The 13,694-nt window shown below is 41.3% G+C and overlaps 1 protein-coding gene across 1 annotated transcript in view; it reads left to right on the plus strand.

Annotated features, from left to right (window-relative positions):
- The window catches only part of KIF26B (kinesin family member 26B), a 717,418-nt gene that overhangs the window by 324,841 nt on the left and 378,883 nt on the right, over nucleotides 1-13,694 (plus strand). The window lies entirely within an intron of this gene.

Below are 13,694 nucleotides of genomic sequence, written 5' to 3' on the forward strand. Positions count from 1 at the left end.
GTGTGTGTGTGTGTGTGTGTGTGTGTGTGTGTGTGTGTCCGTCCCACTCAACTCCACTTCATTTAACCTCTCACAAGGGCCAGTTTGGTTAAAATGCTAGAAACTGTCCTGATTTCTCTGATTTAACAGTGTAAGTCACAAGCTTCTCTTTCATCAGCCTCGATGCTGCTGATACTTGCGAGGCCTGCCCTCCAGTGTGTTGCTGGGCGTATGTCACAGCATCCACTAGATTCTAGGAGCTTCCAGTCTTCCACGTTGGGACAGCAGAAGTGTCTCTGGAGTTATAGAATGTATCAGGCCGAAAAATCACTGCTTTAAAATTTAAGGGGCTCTAAGTATGGTCCCCGACAAGGATGTTTGTGGGTGAGGCCCAGTGAATGGTGTTTCCAGATTGTTCTCCTGATACAGAAAGTGCACTCCTTTACGTCACCCTTTGCCCCACTTTTCTTCTCTATGGCATGCTTTAACAATTACCAAATATCACTCAGCTAATGTTAGAAACTTTAAGAACATGAGACTCAGCAAAGAAAGGTATTTCAGCAATGTTTTCTGCCTGTTTTTAGCACCGGGGCATAGACGGGCAGGAGACATGGGACAGCTGAAGAAAGGGCTTTAGCACGTGTCTGACACTGTCTCCTTACGTTCTAAGGGAGGAGCTGAGGACTGGAGAAAGTCAGACCATGAAGTAGTTTATAGCAAAGCTGGAAATAGAATCCAGATTTCTCTGCCTTTTTACTCTGTGTCTCATTCTTCATTAGGTACTTGGGAATCAACCCCAGAAACCTTCCTACATAATATTTGCAAGTCCCTGAATAAGCCAGGCATAGAATAAATAGCACCAGATGTGAAACTACAAGATCCTTTAGGCTCAAGTTCCTGTTCTGTTCCTTTTTCTTTATCTGTAAAACGAAGATGTTGTTCTGCACCATTGAGTCAGAACTGACCCTTAGCTGACCCTCCAGTGGGTTTTCAGAGGCGGTTAATAACAAGGAGGAGGAGACTGCCTATCTTTTTCCCGAGGAGCAGCCAGTGGATTTGAACCATGTGCCTTTGAGTTACATTGTGGTTTCTTCAGTGTTGCTCCAAGAGTTAAGATAAAAAAGTTATAAAGCATTATGAACAAAGTTACTAATTGCCATCACGTGTCCTAATCCGTGGCAATTCCAAAATATGCTCCATATGGTTTCCAGTGGCTTAATTGGTTTTTTCTTTTTAGTAGATCATCAGCTTAGTGTTAAAGAGTGCTGCCAACCCAGAGGCAGATGGTTCAAACCCACCAGCTGCTCAGTGGGAAAAAGATTAACAGTCTCCTCCCATGTGATTTACCGCCTCTAAAAACCTGCTGGAGAATCAGCTATAAATTGGTTCCTACTCAGTGGGTCATTACAACTACCAACAATACCTTCTGAAGTGCTTCTGGGTGGACTTGATCTTTTAACAGCTGAGTGCATTAACCATTCACACTCCCTAGGAACTCTATAAAGTACTATGCAGACTTCAAGTCAATGTAGATTTAGTTATTGTGTTAGTAAGAAGGAATATTGGTATTTCTTTTCTTGTCATCCTTAATGGATATTATCATCTAAAACACAAATAGGAAGGAAAAGCTAAGGAAGGTTGGGATAGGAACAAATGGTGAAGGATGAGTCAGTGGCCTGAATGAAGGTCCAATCAATTGAATACTGGGGACTGTTGCATCACTGGCTTGAGATTTTGATTGTACCTTGTTGATGTCCTCTGAACTCTTGGGCCAACTTGAATGTGTGAGGCCTGAGTGTGTATATGCTGACCACCTGAGTGGAGGCGTCGGTCATTTCCCCAACATCCAGTGAGAAAACAGTTTATTGTGGAAATGATACAAATTACAGATACCACAGGCCTGCATCAGTTATTAGAGCATGTCCAGAAACTGGCCAAGGAAGTAGGTGGAGGGCCACTGTATAAAAGAGGGATTTGACTGCTCTGGAGAGTAGCACTGGAGTTGGTGGCAGGGCCTGATGAACATCTGGTGCTGGAAGGGAGCATGTCTCTCTCCAAGAAATAGCCCATCCTAGAAATATGCCGAAAGTATGTGAGGTGAGACCTCATCATTTTTGCATCCAAAGAGCACTCTGGCTGCACTCTCTCCAAGATATTTTTCTGTTCTCTTGGCCATCAATGGGATGTTCAGTGCTCTTCTCCAACATCATAGCTCAAATGCTCAAATTGGTCTTTTCTGTCATCCAGCTCTCAGGTGCATAGTAAGTGATCAAAAAGACTATGGCCTGAATCAGATGCACCTTAATCCTCAAGCTGACATCACTATTCCTCAATAATTTTAGAGGTTCCTAAGTGCACACTTTCCCCGTGCAGTGTGTCTCCTTATTTCCTGACTGTTTGTACCAAGGGTGTTAGTTGTGGATCCAAGCAAGATGAACCTGTTGACAGTTTCAATCTCCTCTCCAACTTTGTTGCTAGAGAGAATATTCTGGACTCAAATGGAGGTTCATCTCATTGCACCTCCCTAACTTGAAGTTCTCTGAGGATCAAAAACCCTTAATTCAGGGTTCATCCAGAGAATTTCACAGAGAATCTACTGAATCATCAAAGCTAGAGAAAAAATTTGAGGCAGGAAGAAATTAAGAGCTTGAGCCTCATCATGGTGCTACTGAGGGAAAAAAATGTGAGCAGCTTCTTAGGGCCAGGGAAAGAAGTCTGTCTAAAAGGAGACACATCTGAGGACTCCTGAGTGCTGACCAGAAGTCTTGAGGACAGAGGCCTTGTTAGTTGGGAGGACTGTTTACAGATAAACAGTTGAGGAAAGCAATGCCTTCTTTGAGATTCTTACTTGTACAGTCACAGTATGGAATGAAAACAAGATGATGAACCAAAAAGGCATGGATTAGTGCAGCAAAGGCAAGTGTTTCAAATCCATCAGCTACTCCATGGGAGGTGGATGGGCATTCTCTTTCCATGAGATTTACTGCTTCTGAAAACCCACTGGTCAACTCTGGATCAGTTTCTACTCAGTGGCACTCAGTGAAAATAAATGATGCCCACAGGGGGACACTCTGTACATGATACTATTGTTTTGTGCTACTAAGTTAACCCAAGCATGGTGACCTGTGTAGAACAGAGAGAAACACTGCCCAGTCCTGCTTTATCCACACAGTGGCTGCTACACTGAGCCCATTGGTGTAACCATCATATCTACTTACCTTCTATTTTTCACTTCCCAGTTGTGTCTTGAGTGGCAGCTTTATACGACCAATTGGTTTTCTGATCAATCATTCCTATAGAATTTGTTTTATGCCATTAAGTCTAGTTATTCTCCTGTCTCCTTCCTGTCTTTCCCATTTCCATTCATCTTTCTAACTTGTCCTTCTGACCTGATGAGCTTTCCCACTGCCCTTTTGATCTTGTGTGATTGATTTCTCTCAAGGGCTCACAACTTCTGGAGTGGTTCTTTACTTGCTAAGTGCATCTTAGCACCTGCTAAGTTTTCTGGCTGAAAACTGTGCTGCAGTTGTGAGCTAGTTCTCTGTTCAAGGAGTTACTGAAGGTCACGCTCAGGGGTTCCACCAGTCTCTATTAGACCAGCAAACCTGACCATTTTTATTATTTTTAAGTTTCATTTCATATTTTTCTCCATCCCTGTCCAAGACTCTCCAGTATGAGGTGCATACATACAATCGACTGATTAATCCTTTGACGTAGTTGTTTCTCTGTGTCTTTCACTTTCTTCACCCTGCTTTGGTCCAATCAAAGAAATACTAATTGTTACTGATGAATGTTTTAAGACCTCGATTGATACTCCTTATAGTAGGAAGAAGAACATTTTTCTGTAGACTGTGTCATTCCATTTGACCTTGATGTCCCCAGAGGGTATAGTCCTGAGGCCCAGGCACTAGCATTTCATTGTCTCAGAGCATTTGATGAGGATAAAGAAATTGCATCATTTTGTTGTCTGATAGCTCTTTCATGTTATTGCTTGGTGCTATTGAGTTGACTGTGACTCATAAGAACCTTATGAACAACAGATCTGAGTCTGCACCAGCATCATGGTCTCTGTCATACTCAGCCTCACTATGGTAACGGCTGTGTCAATCCATATTATTGTGGGATTTTCTCTGTTTCTCTGACCATTCGCCTTTCCCAGCATGATGTCTCTCTTCAAGGATTGGTTCCTCCTGAGAATGTGCCCAAGATAAGCTCTATCCTATATATGGATCTACTTACTGCATGTACAACTCTCATCTGGCAATCTTGTGTGTTTATGAGTGTGAATCTTTTTCAGCTTCTTGCATCTGTTCATCTTGCCTGTTGGCCTGTGTATACACTTGCTGATTGATGCCTATTGATTGTACACACTATGCATGTAATGATGTCTACCTCTGATATCTTCTATACCTCTTGCTCAGCTCTCCACATCTTCTCTTTCTCTGATGACATGCTGATCACTCCCTTACTGTGCATTTCCTTCCTTTTCACCTATCTTAATATGTAGCTTTGACCTTGTTAGGGGATTTCCCCCCTCTCTTCTTCCCCTTCCTTTCCAAGTAACCATCAAAGAATGTGTCTCTCTCTGTGTAAACCTTACCTTAGCTTTTAAAAAAAGTGGACTCATACAGTATTTGTCCTTTTGTGACATTTCTCTCAGCAAAATGTCCAGAACTGGCGGGCGGCGGCGTGCGTTCCCCCCGGCGGGTGGCGGGGTGCTTTCCCCCGGCTGGCGGCGGCGTGCGTTCCCCCGGTGTTCCCCGGTCTGGCGGGGAACTGTCCATGTTTTGTAGTGTTTTATGAATTTGTTGCTTTTTAATGGTGCATAGTATTTTACTGTGTGTGTATTTTATTTATCCATTCATCTGTTGATTGGCACTTAGATTTCCTCCATACTTTTGTTATTGTCAGTAAAGCTGGTGTGACCATGGGTGTGTGTCCATCTGGTCATGTCCCTGCTCTTAATTCTGTAGGAAATAGTTCTGCAGATGATTGCTGGATTCAGTAGTATTTCTGTCTCCAAGTTTTGAAGGAAGCACTGAACAGTTGTTCATTCTGATTCTACAATTTTATACTTTCAACTAGGGCATGAGAGTTCCAATATCCATACACCCTCATCAGAATTGGCTATTTTCTGTCTTACTGAATTTTGCTATAGTTACAGGATGACATGGTATCTCAGCATTTCTTTATGTCTTTGTGGGTTATCTAAATGTCTTCTTTGGTAAAATAGCTATTCTGTTTTCTACTTATTTTTAAAAATTAGGTTGTTGGTTTTGCTTTTGTTATTTTTGAGGTGTTAGTTTTCTATAAATTTCTGAGGAGCCTCCTTGCTTTCCATAGTATTACTGGCTTTCCCCCCAATTGCCTAAAAAAAATCTATATTGATGTTGCATTATATTTATAGATCACATTTGGAAGTATTGGAATTTTATGATGCTAAGTCTTCCTTAAGAGAGTTGGACAATGACTAGGGAGGATAGAAGGAGAATTGATGCCTTTGAGCTGTGGTGCTGGAGAAGAGTATTGAATGTACCATGGACTGCCAAGAAAACAAACACATTCATCCGGGAGAGGGTTAAACCAGGCTACTCCTTAGAAGCAAGAATTCTGGGGCTTCGTCTGACATTCTTTGGACATGTTGTAAGGAGAGACAGGTCCTTGGAGAGGGACATCATGCTGGGCAGAGTGGAGGGACAGCCCAGGAGAGGAAGGTCCTCTATGAGATGGATTGATTCGGTGACTGGGGTAATCAGGATGGCTGTGTCAGAGGCAGTGCGATTGGCACAGGATAGAGCAGGGTTTAGGGCTGTTGTACATAGGGTCGCTATGAGTTGCAAACAACTTGACGGTACATAACAACAAACAACAAGAAGAAGTCTTCCTATCCATGAGCATGGTATTCTTCCCTTTATATGGGCCTCTTACTGTCTTGTAATAGTCTTTGATAGTTTTCTTAGGGAAAATCCTTTGTATATCTAAGTATGTTTATTCATATATATATATTTATATTTTTGGTAGCTACTGTAAATTATATTGTTTGCCTTATTTCCTTTTTAGAGTTTCCTTTGTTACTGTATAGAAATTCAGCTGACTTTTGTATGTTAATCATATACTTTGCCACTTTCCTGAATTTGACAATGAGTTCTAATAGTTTTCTTTCTAAACTTTTATGATTTTATAAATCATACTGTCTGAAGATGGGGAAAATTTTGCTGCTTCTTTTGCAATTTTTTGTTGTTTTATGCTGTTCAGTCAGAGCTGACTCATAGCTGATCCTGCAGTAGGTTTTTGGAGCACATGAATCACATGGGAAGAGATTGCCCATCTTTTTTCCAAGCAGTTGCTGGTGAGTTTAAACCACACACTTTTTATTTCCTTTTCTTGTTATATTGTCCTAGATAGATTTTTACTTTAATGTTAAATACATCATATATGACGTTGTAATCGGATTCCCATTTACAAGAATATGTTTTTGGTTTCTATTCATTGAAAAGAATATTGACTATTGGTTTTGCAACTATTCTATTAATATTGGGGAATTTCCCTTCTAGTCCTATTTTGTTGACATTTATTATCAGAAATGGATGTTGGATTTTACTAAATGCATTTTCTGCATTGATATATGGGCTTATGTGGTTCTTTTCCTTTTTTATTTATGTCATTTGCAATATTTATAATTCTTCTAATTTTGAACCATCCTTGCTAACCTGGTATGAATTCAGCTTCATCATAATATATTTTTTTATGTTGTTGAATTCTACTGGTTAAAATTTTGTTGAGGATTTTTTGTGTCTATATTTATGATCCAAAAGCCAAAAGAAAATATGAAGGGTAATAGTCTAATTTTCTTTTTTAGTGATATCTTTGTCTGGTTATCAGGGCCTTGCTTACTTCATAAAATGAGTTCAGGAGTATCCTGCCCTTTACTATATTAAGTAATAGTTTGAATAGAATTGGTGTCAACTCTTTTATAAATGTTTGGTGAAATTCTCCAGTGAAGTCATCTGGGCCAGGACATTTTTGTCATTGGAATTTTCATGTATGTATGTTGAATTTTATTTTATTTAACTTTATGTCCATCCTCAAGTCATCTTTGTTTTCAGAAGAAAGGCTGTGTTAGCTGCGCTTCACAGGTAATTAATGATGCTACAGTCTTATTCTTACAGTCTGTCTTCTTGGATTATTTGCTCAGCAGGTCTGTGGCATGAACTTTTGAAGAGCTGAGGAAGATCTGTAGGCTTCCCAAGGCCATTACTATTATTATCTTGTATGTGGTGAATGCTGATAGCACATGGGGCTTAATGGTATGGAGTTCTGTTGGCATGGTGGTTCAAGCACCCAACAAAGCTCTGTGGTTCTAATACAAGTGTGGCAGTTTCTTCCTGTAAAGATTGTTGTTAGATGCCCTTGAGTCAGTTTCGACTCAACAGTTTGAAACACTGCCCAGTGTTGGCAAAGAATATTAAGTATATCATGCAGTGTCAAAAGAATAAGTAGATCTATCTTGGAAGATGCTGAAAAGCAATGGTATCTCTTTGGAGACTAAGGTGCGTCTGATACAGGCCCTGGTCTTCGCAATCACCTGTTATGCATCAGACAGTTGGACAATGACCAAGGAGGATAGAAGGAGAATTGATGCCTTTGAGCTGTGGTGCTGGAGAAGAGTACTGAGAATACCATGGACTGCTAGGAAAACAGATTTGTCCTGGAAAGGGTTAAACCGGGTGGCTCCTTGGAGGCAAGGATTCTGAGGCTCCATCTAACATACTTTGGACATGTTGTGAGGAGAAACCGGTCCTTAGAGAGGGACATCATGCTTGGGAGGGTGGAGGGACAGTGCAGGAGAGGAAGGCCCTCTGTGAGGTGGATTGATTCAGTGACTGGGATAATTGGGATGGGAGTGTCAGAGACAGTGCGATTGGCACAGGACAGAGCGGAGTTTAGGGCTGTTGTACACAGGGTCGCTATGAGTTGCAGGTGACTCGACGGCACATAACAACAATAACAACATCTTGGAAGATAGATTTTCCTTGGCGCCAAGGATAGTGAGAGTTTGTCTCAGACACCTTGGGCATGTTACTGGGAAGGACCAATCTTGTAAAGTTCACAGCATTTGAAATGCTGAGGGACAGTGCTCTGTCCTACAGGGTCACCATGAGTTGGAATCAACTTCATCTTAATGGCCGTAAGTTAGGGGTGTGTGTATGTGTGTGCGCACACAGTGTATTTGCAATACTCTGGGAGAAAATACCACATGAAAAAGAATTATTTTTTTAATCTCATCTGTCTATTCATCGTGTCCACACTCCTAGTCATTGCCCTAGCTCGCCATGATGTTACATAATAGGAATTGCCTTGCCACACTCCTTAACCACGGAGTCAGCAGATTAGCAACCCCTTGGCACTGGTTGGCATTTAATGCAGTAGACTGAATCACTTTCTAATGGTCTGGTTTATAAAGATGTAAATGTCAAGGAGCTCTGGTGCCTTAATGCTAAGGAATTGTGTTGCCAACTCAAAAGTACATGGTTTGAATCCACCAGCTGCTCTGTGTTCTTCCCGTGCAATTTCCTGCCTCTGAAAATTGGCTGGAGGGTCAGCTATGGGTAGGTTCCAACTTGATGGTACAGAACAGCACCATCAACAAAGTAGGGATTTATCTCCCATCCTTGGGTTCACAGAAGTCTATCTGCAAAGTCAAAACAAGCTCAGCTTCTGTTGGTGACACTTAGCTGAGCTCATTGTCAATCTACTTTAACTAGAACAAAGTTGCATGGGGTGATAAGATGCAGCATTTGGCAGGGTTGAAGTCTAGATCCACTGATTTCATGATAGTAGTTTTGCAGGGAAGAGCAGTTATCTCCTTCCTCATAAGGACTGTGTATTCCAGCCAGCTCCTATATATCAACTCTGTCATTAGCACTTATAAAATTCATTCTGCCTGGATGCATAGAGTTACCTGTTCCCAGAAAACTGTACTGGGCACTGTTTCATTTAGGATGGGAGGAGCACCATTTGCCCCATTCACTGTACCAAGCTCCTAATATGCAAAATCTTCCTTAATCCTCAGAGTAACCCATGAAACTTAACATTTGAAAAGAAAAATAATTCACTTGCCATCAAATTGGCTCTGGCTCATAGCAAGTCCATATATGTAGAATAGAACCATGCTCTGTAATAGGTTTTTCCATACATTTCAGAAACATACCTCCTCTGGGTAAGCCACCAACCTTAAGATTCACAGCCACACACTTAACCATTTGTACCAACGAGGGATTGCTAAGGGAGCTGTGATGGCCTGGTGGGTAAACAGTTGTGCTGCCACCCCAAAGACAAGCAGTTCAAATCCCCCAGTTGCTTTGCAGGAGAAGGATGGGCATCCCTCCTTCCATGTGATTTACTGCTTCTGAAAACCTGATGGACAGTCATTTCTGACTTGATCATACACAACAGCAACAACATTATCAAACTGACAGGAATTTTGTTTGTTGCCTCTTAAGTGAGTCATATGCAACATGTTGTTATGTGTTGCTGAGTTGCCTGCGACCTTTAGTGATCCTATGTATGGCAGCTCTGAACCCTGTCCAGTCCTGAGCCAGTCTCACTGAGTCCAACACAACTCACATTGCCCCAGTCACTGTATGAATCCATCTCATCTCCAGAGTCTTTCTCTCCTGCACTGTCCCCTCCATCCTTCTGAGCATGATGTCCTTCTCCAAAAACCAGTCTCTCCTGGCCACATGCCCAAAGTATGTGAGACAGAGCTTCAAAATCCTAGTCTCCAAGGAGAAACTTAGTTTCACCCTCTTCAAGACAGACCTGTTTGTTTTCCTGGCAGTCCATGGTATGTTCCAGACTCTTCTCCAGCACCACAATTTGAAGGCATCAATTCTTCTGTCATTCTTAGTCCTTATCCAGCTCTCTGAAGCATAACAAGTAATTGAAAAGTACCATGGCCTGGATCAGACACACCTTAGTCTCTACATGGACATCGTTGCTTCTCAGCACTCTAGAGAGGTCCCTGACAAGATTTTCCCAATGCAATTTGTCTTTTGAGTTTTTTCATTTTTTTCCCTTTAGTTTTTAATTATTAATTTTAATGAAAATTTACAGAGACTTTGGATTTCCATTCATTTATTGTTGCACTTTTCTCCTTGACCACCCTTTCCCTCCAGTTTGTTCTTCTCTTTGAAAAGTAAAAGAAAAATTCTTTCACTGTTATACAATCCCTCCCTCCAAGTCCACTCCACTATGCAGCCTTCGTTCTGGACTCCTGTCATGACAATAATATCTAATCATATATCACTTTTAAACAGTTCTCTCTCTCTCTCATCTGTTTCAATGCAGTATACATAATTTACCCTATCTTTCTCAGTCTCCCCCTCAACCCCTACGTCAGTCCCTTTATACAACAGTGGCACTATGCAGTATTTGCCCTTTTGTGTCTGAGATACTTCACTCAGCATAATGTCCTCCAGAGTCAACCATTTTGAATAATATTGCATGAGTTCCTTGTTTTCCAATGCAGCATAGTTTTCCATTGTGTGACTATACCACAGCTTCTCTATCCATTCATTTATTTATGGACACTTAGGTTGTTTCCAGCTCTTTGCTATTGTAAACAAAGCTGTGATAAACATGGGTGTGCATATATATACTTGGATGGTGGTATCTTTTGATTTTTTTTAAATTTTTAAAAAATTTTTTAAGAAGTTACTCTGATTTATTTACAAATTTTGAATGCATTGTTTTTCCACAAAAGATCCTTCCCATTTTCTTCACCCCACCCACCTGTCGAATTGTGCAACCCTATGATTAACACCCTACTCCCCCATCCTCACCTCTCTAGTTTGTCTTTTAATTTTTTTAAAAAAATATTTTTGTCTGATATTTCTTATTTCCAGTAATAAAAAAATAAAAACAACCCCCAAACAAGCAAAAAACCAAAAAGCAAACCTTAATTCAATTTTGCCTCACAGGCCGTCATCTTTACAGAAGCCCCATCTCTCTCCTTCTGAATGGCTGGTGGGTTCAAACTGTCCACTTTAACCACTGTTCCGCTGGGGCTTCTTCATTTGTATGTAAACAGAAAGAAAAACACTTTTTCACTGTTGTTCATTTGAGAGGTGTTACTCTGGAATACAATGGAGCCCCAAATACTTATTCTTTCATGTCTCTATGCCTAGAAACTCTTTATGAAATTGAGTTAAAGATCTCCATCTTGGTAGACTGCTTTTGCCTTAGAATACGAGTATCTTGAATTTGGAAAATCATTCACTCCTTTTGGGAAACAAAACAAATGAATACAAAAAAGTACAAAATTGATCATAAAATCTATTAACTTTCAAATACTGGCTATGCTAATAAAACAAAACTCATACAGGCTTATCTCCTCACGTGAATCCCACACTAATGTGAAATCAGGAAGTATTGATTACGTCTTCTCATTCACTGACTTCATTTTCATGGTTGTTCTGTCTCAGAGGGACAGAGCTCCTGTTGGGTCCTGTACCATCCTCACAGGCACGTCTGAGCCCATGGTTACAGTCCTTTTGTCAGTCCATCTCGTTGAGGGTCATCCTCTTTTTCGCTAACTTCTCCAGGGAGTGACTCCTTCTGAAAACGTGACCAAAGTGTGAGAGACAATGTCTTACCATCTTTGCCACTCAGGAGCACTCTGTCAGTACTTCTTCCAAGACAGATTGGTTTGTTCTTTTGGCAATCTATGGTATTTTCAGTTGTTTCATATAGACGTGGAAGTTGAACAATGAATAAAGAACACTAAGGAAGAACTGATACCTTCTAATTAGGTGCTATAAATAATATTGAATGTACCATGGCATGAGTCATAGCAAGTTAGTTTTTTTTAACAAATATTTTTTATTTGTGGTTTTAATGGAAGTTTACCAAAAAGTTGGGATTTTCATTCATTCATTATTGCACATTTTCCTCCCTACTTCCCCTCCCCCAGTTCACTGTTATAGAACAGGACTGACGTGAGGGTTGGGGGAAAACTAAGCAAAGAGGGGATAAATAATAAACCCTGCACTGGAATAAATGAAGGAGAGAATTGTTTAAAAGTAATGTATGATTAAGCATTGTTTGTATGACAACAGTCCAGAATAAGAGGTGCACAGCAAAGTGAACTGGGGTGGGGAGAGGGAGGAAATTATACAACAATCATGATTTTTTGGGTTTTTTTTTCCAAATGAACGGGGTGCAGCTTAGTCTTTAAAGTGACACCTTTGCTCTGTAGAACTTCAGAGAGGTCCTTGACAGCAGACATTCCCAGTGCGATACATTGTTTGGTTTCTTGATTGTGGCGTCTGGGGGTGTTGCTTGTAGACCCAAGCAAAATGAAATCCTTGACAACTTCAGCCCTCTCTCCATTTATCATGTTTATCGGTGTGGTTTTCAGGACTTTTGTCTGACGTTGTAGTCCATGAGGACTTAGACTGCCGACCCAAAGAGGGCACCACTCTCGCAGCTCCAGTCTACCAGCTGCTCCATGGGAGATGGGCAGTCTCCTGTGTGATTCGTGGCTTCTAGAAACACACTGGAGGGCCAGGAGTGAGCTGGGTCTGTTTGCTACAATAATGAGGTTCTTTTAGTTTTCTATACTGAAAGCTATGATCATTGAGTTTTATAATTAAGTCTTCATTTTCTGCGAGCAAGGTTTGGTTGGGCATTATTTCATTCAGTATTTTGCCTTAAAAAAACCTAATGAATGAAATCCACTGAAAACTCTGGTGTGAAACCTTCCATCGCAGGCAGGGGTAGTGGAATCTTTGCTCTTACTTGAAAAGCATCATGCAGGTTCAAAGAGCCCTGGAGGGGCCCTTCCTCCAAGTCCATTACTGGTGGTTCTTGTCCTCATTACTGGGTTCATTGTAATAGTCATGTGAGAGCTTCCTTCTCTCTTTCGTCCTCCCAGAAATATAAGTATTTTATTTTCATTAGTATTCGCAGATTCTGACCTTTCTAGAGTTTTTCACTGCTTTAAAAGATACCTGGCATAGGTTTGAAACCTTTCTGGACAAATGTTGTTGACCTCAACATTGACCTCCTCTCAGGTCCATGCTTGGAAGTCCATCTGCTCTGCTTTCTTTTTCTTATTTGCTATGCTGTCTCTTCTTACACCATGTCTTACGGCTCCTTAACTTTTGCCTCAACTGATTCTTTTGTTAGGAATGCCATTATATATATTTTCTCCTACTCCCTCTCTTCGATGATTTCATCAGCCTTTGCTCTTAATCCAACTCTGATCTTCCCTCAAAGTTATCCCTCAGCCTCTGGATGCAACCCCTGCCCTCTTGGGACCAGAGGTTACTGTGGCCTGAAAATGGAACAGCTCCAGGAACCTGAGTTCTGGGGGTATGTAGTCTGGAAAGCCAGCTCCTGACTCAGAGGTCCTGCCTGTGTGACCACAGTAGTCTTCTGATCAGCCGTCGTGTGGACCCTATCCTGACAGAGCACAGCCGTGCTCCTATGTGTACAGCTTTACGAAGGTGTTATTGCTCTGTACCGTTGCTTGGAACCAGCTCCCAGCTGATCCTCTAGCAGGTTTCCAGAGGCAGCTAATCACACAGGAGGAGATTGCCTATCTTCCGTTGAGCAGATGATGGATTCAAGTCTTTGGGCTGGCAGTGTAGTTCCTTACCAGTCAGCCACCATACCTCCTTTGGGGGTGTGGATAAAAACATGTATGTCCA

The sequence above is a fragment of the Elephantulus edwardii genome, unplaced genomic scaffold (assembly GCF_000299155.1).
Source record: "Elephantulus edwardii isolate Elephantulus edwardi_28Jun2011 unplaced genomic scaffold, EleEdw1.0 scaffold00214, whole genome shotgun sequence".
NCBI classification, from domain to species: Eukaryota; Metazoa; Chordata; class Mammalia; order Macroscelidea; family Macroscelididae; genus Elephantulus; species Elephantulus edwardii.